The following is a 17,909-nucleotide window of genomic DNA, read 5'->3' on the forward strand; positions in this document are numbered from 1 at the left end:
TCGCAGGTTCGAATCCTGCCTCGGGCATGGATGTGTATGATGTCCTTAGGTTAGTTAGGTTTAAGTAGTTCTAAGTTCTAAGGGACTGATGACCTCAGCAGTTAAGTCCCATAGTGCTCAGAGCCATTTGAACCATTTGAACTTTCAGAAAAAAGAGTCAACGAGGATCTGGAAGGTACCGTCAGGGATGTGGAGACATGTCCAGTCCAGTGCCATGGCATCCTGCTCTAGTTTTCTCGTATGAGGAGCCACGGTTGGAACAGGCTGATCGAGTTAGTCCCACTGATTCTCCACTTGTTTAAATCCGGAGTGTTTGGTGGCCAGAAGAGTACAGTAATGTCATCCTGATGCTTTTCAAGCCATGCACGTACACTGAGAGCTGTGTGACACGTTGCATTGTCCTGTTGGTAGATGCCATCGTGCCGACGCAAAGTGCTGACGAAAAACGAACTGCATGTAGGGATAGACATGTTTCCCATTGATATATGCATACAGATGTTGATCCATCGTACCTTCCAGAAAGACGCCGACCAGGGTGGCCGAGCGGTTTTAGGCGCTACAGTCTGGAACTGCGTGACCGCTACGGTCGCAGGTTCGAATCCTGCTTCGGGCATGGATGTGTGTGAAGTCCTTAGGTCAGTTAGTTTTAAGTAGTTCTAAGTTCTAGTGGACTGATGACCTCAGAAGTTAAGTCCCATAGTGCTCAGAGCCGTTTTTTTGAACCAGAAAGAGGAGACTATCCAGGGAATGCCACGAAAACATTCCCCAGACAATAACTCCCCATCGGGCCCGGAACAAACCGACGATTGCTTACAGACATTTCACACCGGACACGCCAACGGCCATCTGTCCGATGGAGCGTAAGACGTGTTCATCGAATCAGGCCACCTGTACCCACTCAGTGGACATCCAATTACGTTCGTTGCCACTGAACAGTAGCGAACATAGAGCACGAACCAGGCGCCAGCTGCGGAGGACCATACGCTGAAACTTCTGCTGAACGTGCGTTGAGTGGACACCGTGGGTAGGCCCCTGGTTCATCTGTGCCGTCAGCTGCTCAACATTTGCACGTCTGTTCGCCTGTACACATCTCCGCAGCCGTCGTTCACGCATGTCATCTATGGGTCGTGGTGCACCACAGTTGCCTCGATGCTGGTTTTGAATAAAACCATTTTGCCATGCAAGGTATACTTAATCACGGCGGCATACAAACAGTTTACAAACTTAGCTCATTCGGAAACGCTTCCACCCTTAGCTCGGTATACTTAATCACGGCGGCATACAAACAGTTTACAAACTTAGCTCATTCGGAAACGCTTCCACCCTTAGCTCGAAAGTCAAGGATCATGTCCGGTTGGACGTCAGTTAAATCGCGCCGCTTGTGCATTACGACAATGACCGCTCTGTTTTCCGCATGCCCCTGACACGCTTTTTATAAGCTCCACTGCTAGTGCTGCGACATGCCGTCTGTGAGGTGTTAATGCACGTTGACGTCGAACAAAGGCGATTGTAACATTGATGTGATTTGAGTGCTCAGGCAAAGAGGGCACTCTTAGCCAAAAGAAGTAGTAGTATCAAACGTAGACCTCTGTGGCCTTTGACGAAGAAATTTCTGAGAATGAGAGTTTGGAATACAGTCTACATCTACATCTAAATTTATACTCCGCAAGCCACCCAACGGTGTGTGGCGGAGGCCACTTTACGTGCCACTGTCATTACCTCCCTTTCCTGTTCCAGTCGCGTATGGTTCGCGGAAAGAACGACTACCAGAAAGCCTCCATGCGCGCTCAAATCTCTCTAATTTTACATTCGTATATATTCGATACTTCATCCAGAAACGCACCCTCTCGAAACCCGGAGAGCAAGCTACACCGCAATGCAGAGCGCCTCTCATGCAGAGTCTGCCACTTGAGTTTGCTAAACATCTCCGTAACGCTATCACGCTTACCAGATAACCCTGTGACGAAACGCGCCGCTCTTCTTTGGATCTTCTCTATCTCCTCTGTCAATCCGACCTGGTGAGGATCCCACAATGATGAGCAATACTCAAGTATAGGTCGAACGAGTGTTTTGTAAGCCACCTCATTTGTTGATGGACTACATTTTCTAAGAACTCTCCCAATGAATCTCAGCCTGGCACCCGCCTTACCAACAATTAATTTTATATAATCATTCCACTTCATATCGTTCCGCACACATACTCCCAGATATTTTACAGAAGTAACTGCTACCAGTGTTTGTTCCGCTATCATATAATCATACAATAAAGGATCCTTCGTTCTATGTATTCGCAGTTCATTACATTTGTCTATGTTCAGGGTCAGTGGCCACTCCCTGCACCAAGTGCCTGTCCGCTGCAGACCTTCCTGCATTTCGCTGCAGTTTTCTAACGCTGCGACTTCTCTGTATACTAGAGGATCATCCGTGAAAAGCCGCATGGAACTTGCGACACCATCTACTGTATGTCAGTGAATCTTGGACTGTGGGGAAACAGAAAAGAAGAAAATATACGCGTTTGAGGTGTGGTGCTACAGATGGATGTTAAAAATTAGGTGGACTGATAAGAACAAAAACTGACAAAGGGATAATATGCTAAACAAGAACACGAAGGACAGGATGACAGGACCGTCTCTAATGACTTAGTTGTCGACGGGACCTTAAATACTAATCTCCTCCTCCTTCCTATAGCAAGACAGGACATGCGTTAAGACATTAGGATATAGCATCCATATTAGTAAGGGGGGATGTTGACTGTAAAAGCTGTCGCTGAAGACAGAGATTGCCATACATCAAATGCACAATAGACGATATTGGATGTAAGTGATACTATGAGATGAAGAAGTTGGCGCAGGAGAGGAAATCGTGACTGTATACATCAGATTAATGAGATGCCTGATGATTCAAAAAATTAATCTCCTGATCGTATGCTTCAATGATCCACGCAGAGCCCTTACAGACAAAACTCCTTCGTCTATATCACTCACGCAAAGGATGCAAGAAAGGAACTGTTCAAGCTCTTATTCAAAATTCTTTTTCATGTAAATGTCGACTTCCTCGTTATTCTCCCCAAATATCGGCTAACGTAAGCTGTATACCGAAAATAAATGTACCGAGTGAAATGGTTCATTTGTCGGGACGTTAGGTTTTATTCAGAAGAGTGGGAATCAAATACCTGTGCAATCGTAGTGTTTTAACTTTTTTCGTGATCCTGATTAAGGTTATCATACACGTTAGGATGGTTCGTCAAGAATCTAGTATGCGATTTCTTCCTTACTTTTAACGCTTTCTTTCGTTGAAGCACAGACATCATTAAAAACAGAGCTGACTACATGAGAAATGTGATTTAACTCCTTAAAACTCGCTAGGGAAGACACTCGCAAAGGATTATTACTCAATAATGGACTCCCGTTTACAGAATTTTACCGTGTACCAGTGTTGGAGCGGTCTCTCAATGGCATGAAGTACGTCACCATACATATTTATTGAAGGTAAAGCTTTACGCAGGCATCCAGAATTCACTTCCATAGCAGCCATGATCCAATTATATCGATTACCGTAGAAAGGTAGTATCCACGCTTATCAGGGCGGTATTCAACCGTGGAAGCTAACCCATACTCACAGAATTCGCCGGTAGATGTTAACCATGCTATTTTCACTCGCAGGAAGTAAGTGGATACAAAGAAAGATTTATACATAAGACTGATAAATATTGTACCTCAACTAACTTCCATCAAATTTCTCCTGCTAGCAACAGCCATCTAATGTACATCAGTACTCCTCAGGAGTGGCAAACAGTACTTCTGGTACTACTGTCTGATCTCCCCTTCTATTTTCCATTCGCGAATGGTTCAAATGGTTCAAATGGCTCTGAGTACTATGGGACTTAACTGCTGTGGTCATCAGTCCCCTAGAACGTAGTACAACTTAACCCTAACTAACCTAAGGACATCACACACATCCATGCCCGAGGCAGGATTCGAACCTGCGACCGTCGCGAATGGCGCCCGGCAAGAATGACTGTCGGTAAGCCTCTATATCAGTTCTAATTTTTTGAATTTTCTCGTTGTGGTCACTTAGCGAGACGTATGTTGGAGGAAGTAATATGTTGTCCGACTCTTCCCTGGAAGTACTCTCTCGAAATTTCAGCAGTAAACTTCTTCGCGATGGACTTACCCCACTCTTGTAGCCTTTGCTAATGGAATTTCTTCTGCATCTCTTAAACGCTCCCGCTCGGACTAAACTATTGGTTCAAATGGTTCAAATGGCTCTGAGCACCATTGGACTCAACTGCTGAGGTCATTAGTCCCCTAGAACTTAGAACTAGTTAAACCTAACTAACCTAAGGACATCACAAACATCCATGCCCGAGGCAGGATTCGAACCTGCGACCGTAGCGGTCTTGCGGTTCCAGACTGCAGCGCCTGTAACCGCACGGCCACTTCGGCCGGCGACTAAACTATTCTGTGACGGAACGCGCCGCCCTTCGTTGGATTCTCTCTAGCTTTTCTATCAGTCCTACATGGTAAGGGTCCCAGACTGATGACCAGTTCTCAAGAATAGGTCGAACAAGTTCCTTGTAAGCCACTTCTTTTGTGGATAATTATATTTCTTTAAGATTCTTTCTATGAAACTCAGTCCCACATTTGCTTTTGCTACTTTTTCTTTCATGTGGTCATTACACCTAAGATCGTTTCAGATAGATACTCCCTAATATTTTACGGTGGTAACTGTTTACAACAATTGGATTGGTGTAGTTGTACAGTAGAGGATTTCTTTTCCTACTTATGGGCACTATGTTATATTTGTTTACGTTTATGGTCAACTGCCAGTCCGTTAATCATTCACCAATCCTCTACAGATTGTTCCGCAAATCTTTACTGCCATTTGGCATTGCTCAGCCGCATCATCCACGGACACCCTCAAAGAGTTTCCAACAATTCCACTAGATCATTTACATGCATTGTAAACACTAACGGTTCTATCACACTTCCTTGGAGTACCCCCGAAATTACGTTTAGATCTGCCGATTTTGTACCGATGGGAGCAACGTGTTAAGTTCTATCTGCAAGAAGATCTTTCTCCCAATAGCAAATCTGGTCCGATACTCGGTAAGCTAGTAATTATTTTCACTAAGAGGCAGTGCCGGACAGTGTCAAATGGCTTCTTGAGGGACAGAGTGAGCTGAGATTCGCCAGATCTCTGCTTGCGGAAACCATGTCGATTTTTATAGAGGAAATTTTCTTTCTCCAAAAACGTCATACTTCTTGAACATGTTCCATAACTCTACAACAGGTTTACTTCAGCCGTATATGTCTAGGGTTATGTGCTCCTGTCCTACGACCCTTCTTGAAACTCGGAATGACCTGCGCTTTTTTTTTCGCAGTCCTCTGGTCCAGATTTCTATCCAGTAGTAAGCGAAAGTAGTTGTTTTTCCAATCTGGGTTCAGTTATGTATGGTGTTCTGCTGGCACATATTTTTACTGGGAATTTTAAATTGTAACCGTGACATACGTGTATTGTAATTGGTAACTTTTCTAAGAGTTCAGATTTAAATTACTTGTAAAATACTAATTACGTCGTGCCGTATGTATATCGTTCGTGGCATAGGGGCTGGCTGACCGAGATCTAATAAAATTCTTAGAAATAAAAAAATATACTAAAGGCTTCCCAAATCTAAAAAGTAAGAATCATGTAGCGACTGCAGATGGTTTGTCATTGTTAAATACATTGAGACTTAAGACGCCAATTCAAGACGATGGTCGTCGTGGGATCATGCTCCGAAGAACATTTTACTAAAAGTATATATTTACGAGTATCAGTTTTCAAAAATGGCTGTGAGCACTATGGGACTTAACATCTATGGTCATCAGTCCCCTAGAACTTAGAACTACTTAAACCTAACTAACCTAAGGACAGCACACAACACCCAGCCATCACGAGGCAGAGAAAATCCCTGACCCCGCCGGGAATCGAACCCGGGAACCCGGGCGTGGGAAGCGAGAACGCTACCGCACGACCACGAGATGCGGGCAGTATCAGTTTTGAGAGTTCTCAATTAACTTAAGACAATATGAAGTAGCATGAAAATTGAGAGTCTAGATAGTGACAGGGAGATCTAGCAAACAGAAGCTGTAACACAGGATATATTTTCATTTGTTTGTCTGACGAAATCCCCTGATTGGACTCAGAAAACATTCCACGTATGAAATCGCGCAGATTCAAAGCAGATTCAAAGGCTGACCGTACATTCCGCCAACAACAGTCTTATCACAGTTCGCGAGTCCACGGTTGGAACTTGCAAAGAACAGGAATTGAGTAAGGAAAGACGTACTCAGAAAAAATAACACATGAATTAACATTTCCGAACGTTGTTTGAAGATCGGTGTTGACGGACAGTGGATGCGAAGAACCATCTTTGATTTTACGTCGAGTAAATTGCGACGTTCGCCAGGCGTGGGAGTTTTTCTTCTGTTATAGCTCTTGACTCAATTTAAGACACATCTAGGGGAGAGTTGCCTTAATTGTTCCACATTTGAAATTTTGTTGGTTACAGCCTAATCAGGAAATTAAAAAAATATTTAAACTACGCCATTCTCAACTACAGGGTGTTGGACTTGGTATCTGATTTTTGACTGGAAATTCTGAGGAAAACAGACACCCTACACTTAAACTGAATTTTTCGAATTAGCTTCTAGTAGTTTTATTATATTTTGTGCAATACTCCTATTTCGGTAGTACTGCCATTGTCAGGTATATATCCGAATATTACAGTTGGAAAATTTCTTTTACTTTTGTGGTATCTGTGAATGGAGTTAATTATAGCCTACAAGTATATGGGTGTTTACGCCTTGCCGGATGAGACGTACATATTGCATCACTGATGAATCCTTTTGTCAACTGCCTCTGTTTTTATGATGGGTAATAGGCAAAAGGATTCATCACTGATGCAATATATATGCCTCGCTATGCTAGACGCAAGTATAATTGCACAATTAAGTTCATATACAAATGTTTGTTTTGTTTTGTTTTGGCCACGCAAACGAACTTGTTCACATAGAAATATCGCAAAAGCAAATGAAATGAATGACAATGACAGTACTGCCGAAGCAGACCTATTATAAGAAATGTAATAAAACTATTAGCAGCTAAGTTGGAAGATTCAGCTTAAAATGTCGTTTTGACTATTTTTCGACCGTGGCTGTCTCAAGAAATATGTAAAGGTAATTTAAAAGAAACCTTTACATAAAAAACCTTTACATATTAAAATGTCGTGTTATGAGGTGTTTTATGTTTCGCACAGAACAAAAAAAATATATATACACTTAACTTAATTTTCTAAACTGTACGAATTAGGAACCTGGTTTCCCAGTACCTGTGGATGCATAAATTGTCCCACCTTTATGAACTATTTCCCCGAGCTAATCTAAGTTCAAGGGAATGTTCCGTATTTTGACTCTCACATCAGTAACTGCATCCATTGCAATACAGCCTTTTCCCTCCTTTCCTTACCATTGCACGCTTTCCATGATTGAACGTTTTCCATTTCCTTCAACTGACCATTTGTTCCATTCGATCTTCCTTGCATTTCTCCGTTGTGGAATTCACGTAGAGCCTCCAAAATACCACTTCTTTTTTAGTCTTCGAAAGTTTAGTTTGGAGCTTTCATAATTTCCCTCTGATTCGGTGACGTTTTTTGGAAGGAAACCTCCAGCCCACATTCTGCCTGCCATGACTCCTTCCACATTGCAATTATGAGGCCAGTCACAAACGTACGTTTTATTGCGTCCAACGTACTTAAACCGAACGTCATCTCTTTCAAATGAAAGAATATGCTCTTCCAATTCGGTTTCAGCTGTGTCGGAAAACACTTTACTGCAGTCAAATTTTTTACTTCTCAGCTTTCATTTTCATTTTTATTTTCAGCATGTTTCTTAATTGTTGGTTACGGCACATTTTATACGTGTGCATAGTCACTTAATCCATGATCCTAGTTTATAGTCGGCCGAAGTGGCCGAGCGTTTCTAGGCGCTACAGTCTGGAACCGGGCGACCGCTGCGGTCGCAGGTTCGAATCCTGCCTCGGGCATGGATGTGTGTGATGTCCTTAGGTTAGTTAGGTTTAAGTAGTTCTAAGCTCTAGGGGACTGATGACCTCCGAAGTTATGTCCCATAGTGCTCAGAACCATATGAAGCATTTGAACCTAATTTATACCGTGACAGCTAAACGCAATTCGTCTGCGCGCCAATATCCATGATGTATTTCTGCTTTTATACTTGATTAAAACTTAGGATAAAGAACACTTTTAAAAATTTACTAAATAATTTCTAAACATTATGTTGCACTAATAGTGCTAATCGCATTTTTTAAATCTCACTATACGCACAAGTTTCTCAAATTTTACCGGTACAATATAGGAAACGTATAGCGGTATGTTATAGGCAACGTCGCCATTTTCTCCTTGTCAATATCCTATAAACGAAACACAACGAATATAGATTCATGACTGTCTGAAAACTAAGATCATACCATACATAGTCTCTCAGAGGTATAATGAAACTTTATATTGCCATTTATTTTATAAGACTAATTCGCTTCGCAAAGTACACAAGAACTTACAGGAAATTACTACAAAATCAAAGCTGTCATCAGATGGTATATTCCTCAACACGCGGCGTTCATAGCTGACAATACGGCTCCAAGCTGATTGTCGTTTAGGTACGAATTCTGTAGCTGTGGTTTAAATTGGGATACGGTACAATGTAGGCAGCCCTTCCCTACCCTGATATTTTCGAACTAATGCTTACCAAATTATAGATTTCTTGGTAGTTATGATAACTCTATGAAATAAACACCGCTGTTAACGAATTATTATCACTATTATTAGTGTCGTAGGTAAACATTTTATCTATTTTATTGCTTTTATTAGAATCCTAGGCATATCTGACACGTTAAAAATTGCAGAGGCAAAAAGGATTTTGGGGAACGGCAGACAGTAACAAGATGTGACTCCGCTTCCACGCCCAGTCCCAGAAACTAACCCTTCGCATGCCTTAAAGAAATGCTGCGCTAACATTCAACAGCTTTTACACTCATCCAGTCAATCAACCGCAAGTTTTACCGTCTTCTAAATGATATGATGTTCAGGTAGAATACATCTAAGTCTATATATGAATCTACGCGTTTGCAGTTCACAATTATATGCCTGGCAGAGGGATCATCGAACCACCTTCAAGATATTTCTGTACAGTTGCACTCGCGAACAGCGTGCGGGAAAAACGAACATTTAAACTTTTCCGTGAGTGCTTTAATTTCTCTTGTGTTATTGTAGTGCTAATTTCTCCTTGCGTAGGTGGGCGCCAAGAAACTATTTTCGTACTCGGAGGAGGAAGTTGGTGATTGAAATTTCATGAGAAGATCCTGCCGCAATGAATAACGCCTTTGTTTTAATGATTGCCAACTTATACCTCCAGAGGAGATCACGAATGTAAAATTAGAGAGATTCGAGCGCACACGGAGGTTTTCCGGCAGTCGATCTTCCCGCGAACCATACGCGACTGGAACAGGAAAGGGAGGTAATGACAGTGGCACGTAAAGTGCTCTCTGCCACACACCGTTGGGTGACTTGCGGAGTATAAATGTAGATGTAGATGTAGATGTAGAAGTCGCATATCATATCCGTGACACACTCTCCCCCATTTATCGATAATACAGCGTGATCTGTTCTTGTCTGAACTGTTTCGATGTCCTCCGTCAATTCTGTCTGGTGCCGATCCCATACCGCGCAACAACACAGCAAAAGACTACGGACAAGCTTAGTGTAGGCAGATTCTTTACTGCACCCTTAGCATTTTCTGAGTGTACTGACGCTAAACTGCAGCCTTCGGTTTGTGTAGTCTCTAAGCATTTAGTTGAATCTACAGCTTTTAGATTTGTGTTATTCATCGCGTAACCGAAATTTAGCGGATTGTTTCTAGCACTCATATGGATGGCTTTGCACTTTCAATTGTTTAGAGCCAATTGCCACTTTTCGCGACATACAGAAATCTCGTCTAAATCATTTTGCAATTGGTTTTGATGATCCGATGATTTTATAGGACGGTAATCGCCATTTCGGCGCGCTGAGTGCTGCTAAATGTGGGTCATACGTTAACACCCCTGTACACATGCTGACGTTCACCGCCGAAGTTATTACCAGCTGTACCGCTAGTCTCCACAATATGACTGACACTAAGGAGAAGAAACGCGGTGTGAAGCAACACAAGCTGCCCCCTGAAGCGGCTTAGTCCGCGAGCTTTCCAAACACCGTTACGCCGTTTAGGAGGGACACTTCGACAGCTCCGTCCTTTGCGGCGCGGCCGCCTCACCGCGGAGCCGCAAACGGATTGGTCACGCTCTCTATTGTGGCGGGACAGAGGGGACGCCTTTGACACGCCACGGGGGCGTCTGTCCGTGGGGACTCGCAGGCCTCAAGGCGGCACGCGTGGGCGGCCATTGTCAGGGAGAGCTCCCCAAAGGCGAAAAGTCACGAGTGCTGTTGTTCCAGCCAGCTTTTGTGTCTTGTGTGCATTTCAACAGCCTGAAACCGCTAGGAACATCGTGTGTGGTCTTAGTTTCAAACATCTCACGCGCATTAGGAATTTATCATTAAAAGAAGGAGCAAACCCTTTTTTATGCGTATTCACTTTAAATGGATACATCGAGACAAATTATCAATATCTATCATTATACCGACGGCACGCACAGCAAGACGAGCAAGTTTGAAATCTGGTACTTGATACGGACCCAGGGAGAAAGCGTAAGCTAGTGTTTAACGTCCCTTCGACAACGAGGTCATTAGAGAACGGATACCGACCCATACCCATTGTTTTCTTGCTAGAGGTGTTTGCCGGCTGGTAACGAAGGATTAGGCACAAAACCCAACACTGGTGTTGCGCCACGTACACTGATTATCCTAAACCCTATGACTGCCTGTTTACCGGGCGAGGTTGCGCAGTGGTTAGCACACTGGCCTCGCATTCGGCAGGACGACGGTTCAACCCCGTCTCCAGCTATCCTGATTTAGGTTTTCCGCGATTTCCCTAAATCGCTCCAGGCAAATGCCGGGATGGTTCCTTTGAAAGGGCACAGCCACTTCTGCGAGCTCGCTGGGGCCCTACAAGATATTAGGCAAGTGTGTCAGTTTTTTTGGCTCTTCTGCGGATTAGATTAGTCATATGTTGACAATGTTATTCCTATGAAATGATATTACTTTGACTGTGATCGTTCCTAATGGGAAGGCATTGGATTAATTTTCTTTCTCTGATGATTTCTATTGAAGGGAAGTGGTAGCAAGACAAACTGGGGCCGAACCAAGATTCTATTAGTAATTTAGTAAACCGCCTCCAGCGTAAGTAGGTAAAGTTACACGCAGTACTAGCATGATTAATAAGGAAAGTTAGCAATTTTGATTCAGTTTACTTGATACTGAACCTCAGTTTAGCTGATAGTACAACTTATCAAGGAGTGTACCAGTGATTTGACTTGATCTGCGCAGGAGGAGTATTAATACGTTTAGGCAATAATTGGCTCTCAATGATATCTACTACCTGTACATCACACTAGGAACTTAATGCTAATTATAGGTAAATGACTACTAATGGGGGAGCACTACTGACTTGAACAAGAGGTTCTTTTGTTAGTTTAATTATAGGAAACTACTACAATTGAAATAGTTATGAAGTAATTATATCTTTTGTACTTATTACTTTCCCAAGGAATATTCATTTCCTTCTACTATTTAGCTCAAATGGATCATGTGATACCTGGATTTGGTGTAGTTTGAACAATTGCAACGTTTCTTATTCTTGATTTCTATTATTGTAAATGACATTTAAATCTGGCACAATACGAGAAACACTGTTAACTACATAACACATGAAATTGTAAACACGGCCGACCTTGTGGGCGAGCGGTTCTAGGCGCTTCAGTCTGGAACCGCGCGACCGCTACGGTCGCAGGTTCGAATCCTGCCTCGGGCATAGATGTATGTGATGTCCTTAGGTTAGTTAGGTTTAAGTTGTTCTGAGTTCTAGGGGACTGATGACCTCAGATGTTAAGACCCATAGTGCTCAGAGCCATTTGAACCATTTTCTTCCCGTGTAATAAACTCTGAAAATTCTCTACTTAGCGTCGAATTTTTATAGAACAGACCTAACTAATGTATGCCATGAATAATAAACAGAATTACTTCCGCATCCGAGGCTATATGATATAATATTGCAGTACTTCCCGCCTCTCTTTCAGTTTGCCAGCTAGCCACCGACTGACTCATGCCACAAAGGAGCTTTGCAGTTCGAAAGCCAGATCCACCTTTCTGTTCCCGCCTAGCTGGTTCCGTTGCGTAGGGTCTTCCCTCCAACTTTTACATGGGAAAAAAACCTTCTTCCCTATGCATGAACTAGCATTACAATTAAAGTTTTAATTTCTACATTATTTCACAGAAAATTACTTCTGAAATTATATTAATATGTTAATTACAATTACGTAAATTATCATAAATAATGAAAAAACGTTTTCATGGAAGTTACATAAAAGATATTGGGTATATAGAAATCACATTAAAGTAAAAACAGACAAAGATGTTAGATAAGACCATTAAAGGTAATATCGATAATAGTGTTACAAGGTACCCTCAACGCCACCAGTTAGCATTCGCTCTCGTGATGTGCAGAAGTCAAAATGTTTGGCCCTTCACTGTAAACCCATTTGGGTGATGAAAGGAGGATTTGAGGTCGAGAGAAGTTCTCTGAAGAAGCGCTAATTATTTACAGAAATCAACCTTCGACGTACGGACACAGTCTCGATCATGGGCACATGTCACTATCCGCTATGACCAACTTCCTGTATTTGCTTTCACAAACGTCAGTAACTGTAAAATCTGTTATTTTCTAATATCATGCCATCTTGAGATAACCTGCCTTTTGTATTTACCTGATGTTCTTGGTGATCAGTCTGGCGAAGAAATCTTCAGCGATACTCTTCCGATGAGCAGAAGCACAGACAGTCTCCCCAAATGGATCATCAGCCTCGTTGTTGTGATAGTCTTGAGTACAAATATTGCTTTGTCTCTGCTCTCCTCTCCAGGCTACCTGTGCAAGCCTCGTCACCTACGCATAAATATTACAACGTACATTCACTTGAAGCCTTGATCTAAGTCTGCCATTTTTACCCAACACACTTCCCTCCTTTACCAATTTGTCTATTCCTTAATGCCACTGGTTACATCCGATCAACCGTTAGCCAATTTGCTAATTTCTTTCCTCCGCAATGTGATTGTGCCCATCTAACATTTAGCATTCTTCTGCAGCATTACAGTTCAAAACTTCCTGTTATCTTCCTGTCTATATCCATCGTTCGTACAAGGCTGACGGATATGTCTGCTTAATACACAAATTTATATTTCGTTTAATAATATTTCTCTTTCTCAGAAAATCTTTTCGTCGCAGTCTTCGTTCATTTTATATCATTTCTACTTCGTACATAATCAGTAATTCTTTGTGCCCAAAGGCCAAAAATCATGTAGCATATTTGTGACTCATTTCCGAATCTAATCGCATCAGTATATCCTCATTTAATTCGACTACTCTATTACACTTGGTTTACTTATTTTGTTGTTCACCTGGTCTCCCTGTCATATCCCGCGACTCTTTGCAGCTGGTTTCATTCAGAAGTCGCAGATAACTTTTACCTTCCTTTATTTTACCCCTCACAACAACAGTCTCAGTTTAACTATGGCTTCAAATCTGGGTGAAATTTCGAGCTTTCGACGCAATCCTCAGCCTCGTCAGGGGCAATATTGTCGTGACTGCAGTGTGGTGACCATTTACAGCCCGTAGTCGGCTTGTGATTGGTGGCTGTACGTCATTATAACGTCATGCTGGCAGAGACTGTGTCTATATCTGCGTTAGTGGTGTCAGGAACGTAAATAGTTCAGCTCACCTCTCTGTGTCTTCTCAGTATCGAGAGATCCGTTCATTTGTAAAACTGTGTTCAGCAACTGCCTACTTCTCAAGTTTTCGATTTCTAGTGTTCCATTGGTGGTCTGCGCAGCAGATAGGTTGATAGGAAAACGGATCGTCCAAGAGGCCCTTGTCACAAACTATGTTTAGAGTAATAAAAATATTCACTTCTTATGGGGCAAAAATGTCACACGTGTACCATTATTTCGCTGGGGATTCGTGAAGGTGTCGACGCTAATGATGTCCACAGACGATGTTCAGAGCGCCGGGTGATGAATACTATTTGGAGATCTCTGTTGATCCATCACGAATAGGGGACATCAGCTGGTCAGGTAATTGTCGATATCAGTGAAATTCGCCAACAGCCGTGTAACTGAGATGCTATTTTATTTTATTTTATTTTGTTTCGACTACCTGTTTCGGCATTCCGCTACGCCTTCTTCAGGACTCATATGAATCTTGCAAAATAAACTATATTATCTTACAGTGCCACATATTCTCGTATAGCAAGTTTTCGTACGAAGCACTTGTGAAATTGTTTGAATTCACGACATCGGAGACTACACGGTACTGTATGACAATATCTTTTATGAAACTTCCTGGCAGATTAAAACTGTGTGCCGGACCGAGACTCGAACTCGGGACCTTTGCCTTTCGCGGGCAAGTGCTCTACCAACTGAGCTATCCAAGCACGACTCACGCCCCGACCTCACAGCTTTACTTCTGCCAGTACCTCGCCTCCTACCTTCCAAACTTTACAGAAGCTCTCCTGCGAACCTTGCAGAACTAGCACTCCTGAAAGAAGGGATATTGCGGAGACATGGCTTAGCCACAGCCTGGGGGATGTTTCCAGAATGAGATTTTCACTCTGCAGCGGAGTGTGCGCTGATATGAAACTTCCTGGCAGATCTTTTATTTTGAGACACGCATATGGGGCCTGAAGACGGCATAGTGGAATGCCGAAACCGGTAGTCAAAATAAAACAAAATAACGTCTCAGTTTCACGGCTCTTGGCGAATTTCATTGATATCGACAACTGGTTGGAGATGTTGCTGAGAGTGTCGCCATTTACGTGAATGCACAACTGACTTCTTCGTGCTAATATTGCTGAGCAAATAACCAGGTGTTTCACGAATAATGGTTGCAGTTTCAGCAGTTAGGGCGACCGACTCTTCTGGAGTGCCTATCAGTGTCTCGGCCACAAAAAGCCTTGTATCCCCTCAAAAAAAGATATCCGTAGGTGTGGAGTCGAAAGAACGTAGTGGCCACGGTACAGGCCCATCCTCTCAATTGTGTTGTGTGACAGCAACGACAAAGTGTGGCGGCGCCCTGTGATTCTGGAACCATAATGCTAGAGTAGCATTCTCCAGCGTTTCCAGTAGTACTTAACGGAGAAACATACCGTAATTTGCATCACCTAGCGTCGTAAGCGGAAAATGTTCGTGAATAGTGCCACTCACCATATTTATTGTAAATCTCTCTTGATGGTGAAACACACAAATTGTCTTAGGCTTTTCCAAATACCAGACATGAGTATTGTGGCTGTTAAACTATGAAAGATGGCATAAGACAATCCCAGCGTTAAATACTTCAAGGACTCCTATAAGTGAAACTGTAACATGGAGCCGTTTTGAAGGCATACAACGAACGTGGCGCAGCTACAACAGCTATCCAAACTAGTCCCTGTCACAAAGAAAGAGGGCCGTGTAAAATTAATTTAGTGATTTCAATCACAGATTCGATCTGCTTGCGAAATTCCAAACCCATTGACAGTAATCTCTGATCCGCCGGATTAATTAGAAATCAGTGGAGCTAACTCCATCCATTTATATAGTTCGATCAACTTTCCTCAAACCAACAGATAACATCAATGGTTCGTCTACTCCGAGAATCATCGATTGGAGAAGGGGGGGGGGGGAGCAATATCTACATTCACCATGTAAATAATTTAGAAAATACACAAGATGGCGACATTCTGTAAAGTTCGGGGCAGCTACTTTTAAAACTAAAGTTGAAGTTGCGGCGTGGCGGAGGCACTCCGCTTCTGAGAACTGACGCCCAAACATGTGTCCCAACTCGAGAGCCAAAAGGCCACCCTGCTTCGTCAGGACAAACCTGCAGCAACGACGCCGCCTCCACCTCATGTCATGTTGGCTACGGGACCCTGTCTGCAAACTGAGGACGCACAGTATGGTGTTACGTCCGAGATTACGAACAGTATGGATAGTCGCTCTCCAGCCCGATTCGGTTGCTGATCCTTTTCGCCTTCATTTCGCAGGCATTAGCCGTTTCTGTACGGGAGATTTGTGTTCCATCACCTCGGGAGCAGTCTCGTAAAACTACCATCAGGTTTGATGAACATAATTCGCGATAGGAAGCGTGGAGCAACTACGTTGATAGCTGCAGTGCAATCATCCTGACTGCAACACGATTATCCAGCACTATTGCTCCACTGATTGTAATGTGGTACGATTCGTTGTCTGGCCCCTGCCTCTGTATTCGCAACAGAGAACTAATGAATACTAATTCCTTGCCCCACAGCGAGGTGGCTAGTAGGCAAGTCCCTTCGAGTTGCGACAGCACACTGTAAAACAATGCGACAGAACTAAAAATCTGTGTCGTCTCCTGCATTATATTCAAGGTTAGGTAACTTTCCCACTGTCCATTTTGCTTTAGTTAAACTACAAATTAGGTGATGAAACACTTGTAAAGAGACGAAGCCCGGCACCTTCACGGTCCAGGGTCTGAAGAAAATTCCTGCCCATTCTCAGCTGCTGACGTTACAAACGGTGCAACCTTGATATTTGTATCTCACAACAAACGTCTTTCTTTTATCTCCTCTAATAACTTTACAAATTGGTATACGTAGTTTTTCGTGCAAGTTGCATTTTAATGCATTTAAAAGGGCGAAATTATTGAAATGTGTCGTGACGGTATTTCTGTTGGTGTTTTTATTTTCTTAGAATAATAATCCTCAAATGCTGTTTTATAGGATTCTAATTAGAAAATTGCTCTATAACGCCATTTTTTCTGATTAACATTGTCATCAAATTTCTCTTGGTAGGGTCCGTAGGATAGGTTCCGCATCGTGATCTAGAGATCATAAATACGCACCAAAACATAAGTAAAGCTGTCGATTTCACGCCATAATTATGAAATATGCAGTGTGGGAAAACCGGAACAGAAGAGAATCGAAGCATTTGAGATGTGGTGCTACAGACGAATGTTGAAATTAGTTAGACTGATATGGTAAGTATTCATTGGTTTTCCGTAGAATCTGTAAGGAAAGGAAAACACTGACAAGGAGAAGGAACAGGATGATAGGACACCAGTTAAGACATCAGAGAAAGACATCCATGATACTAGAGGGCAAAAACTGTAGAGGAAGACATCCAGCAAATAATTGAGGACGTAGGTTGTAAGTGCTACTCTGAGATGCAGAAGTTGGCACAGGAGAGCAATTCGTTGCGGGCCGCATCAAACCAGTCAGAAGACTGATGACTCAAAAAAAAAAATTTTGCTGCAGCTATGAATATTTCTTATTGGCAAAACGTAGAGAATGGAAAGAAAAATTAGGATTTAAAGTCCAGTTGTGAACGAGGGCCTTAGAGACGGAGCTCAGACTTGGACTGACGAATGGCACTCAGAACCAGAACGCCCGAAGGAAACGAGACTTCATTCTCAAGCTACCTATGATGATACTCTGTTCGTTTGTTTTACTGACTGCCTCGTTGATGTCCTCCAAGCCCCTAAAAGAAAAACTGTTCCGCTTTTTCTTTGACCTCATTATTAATAAGCACTAATGTCTTTTAAATGTGTTGGTACATATATTTTAATCTTTGAATTTGATTCAGACTTGGTCTATAAAGTTAATTCACTTATTGAGGTTTATCTCCACCACGTGTGAACCCC

At 42.6% G+C, this 17,909-nt stretch overlaps 1 non-coding gene across 1 annotated transcript; it reads right to left on the reverse strand.

The window, feature by feature from the left end:
* Window positions 1–14,614: 14,614 nt before the first annotated feature.
* On the reverse strand, window positions 14,615–14,689 carry Trnas-cga (transfer RNA serine (anticodon CGA)). Its single transcript has one exon. It is a non-coding gene; the product is annotated as a tRNA-Ser (tRNA).
* Window positions 14,690–17,909: the final 3,220 nt, after the last annotated feature.

This window comes from Schistocerca serialis, chromosome 2 (genome assembly GCF_023864345.2).
Source record: "Schistocerca serialis cubense isolate TAMUIC-IGC-003099 chromosome 2, iqSchSeri2.2, whole genome shotgun sequence".
Lineage (NCBI taxonomy): Eukaryota > Metazoa > Arthropoda > Insecta > Orthoptera > Acrididae > Schistocerca > Schistocerca serialis.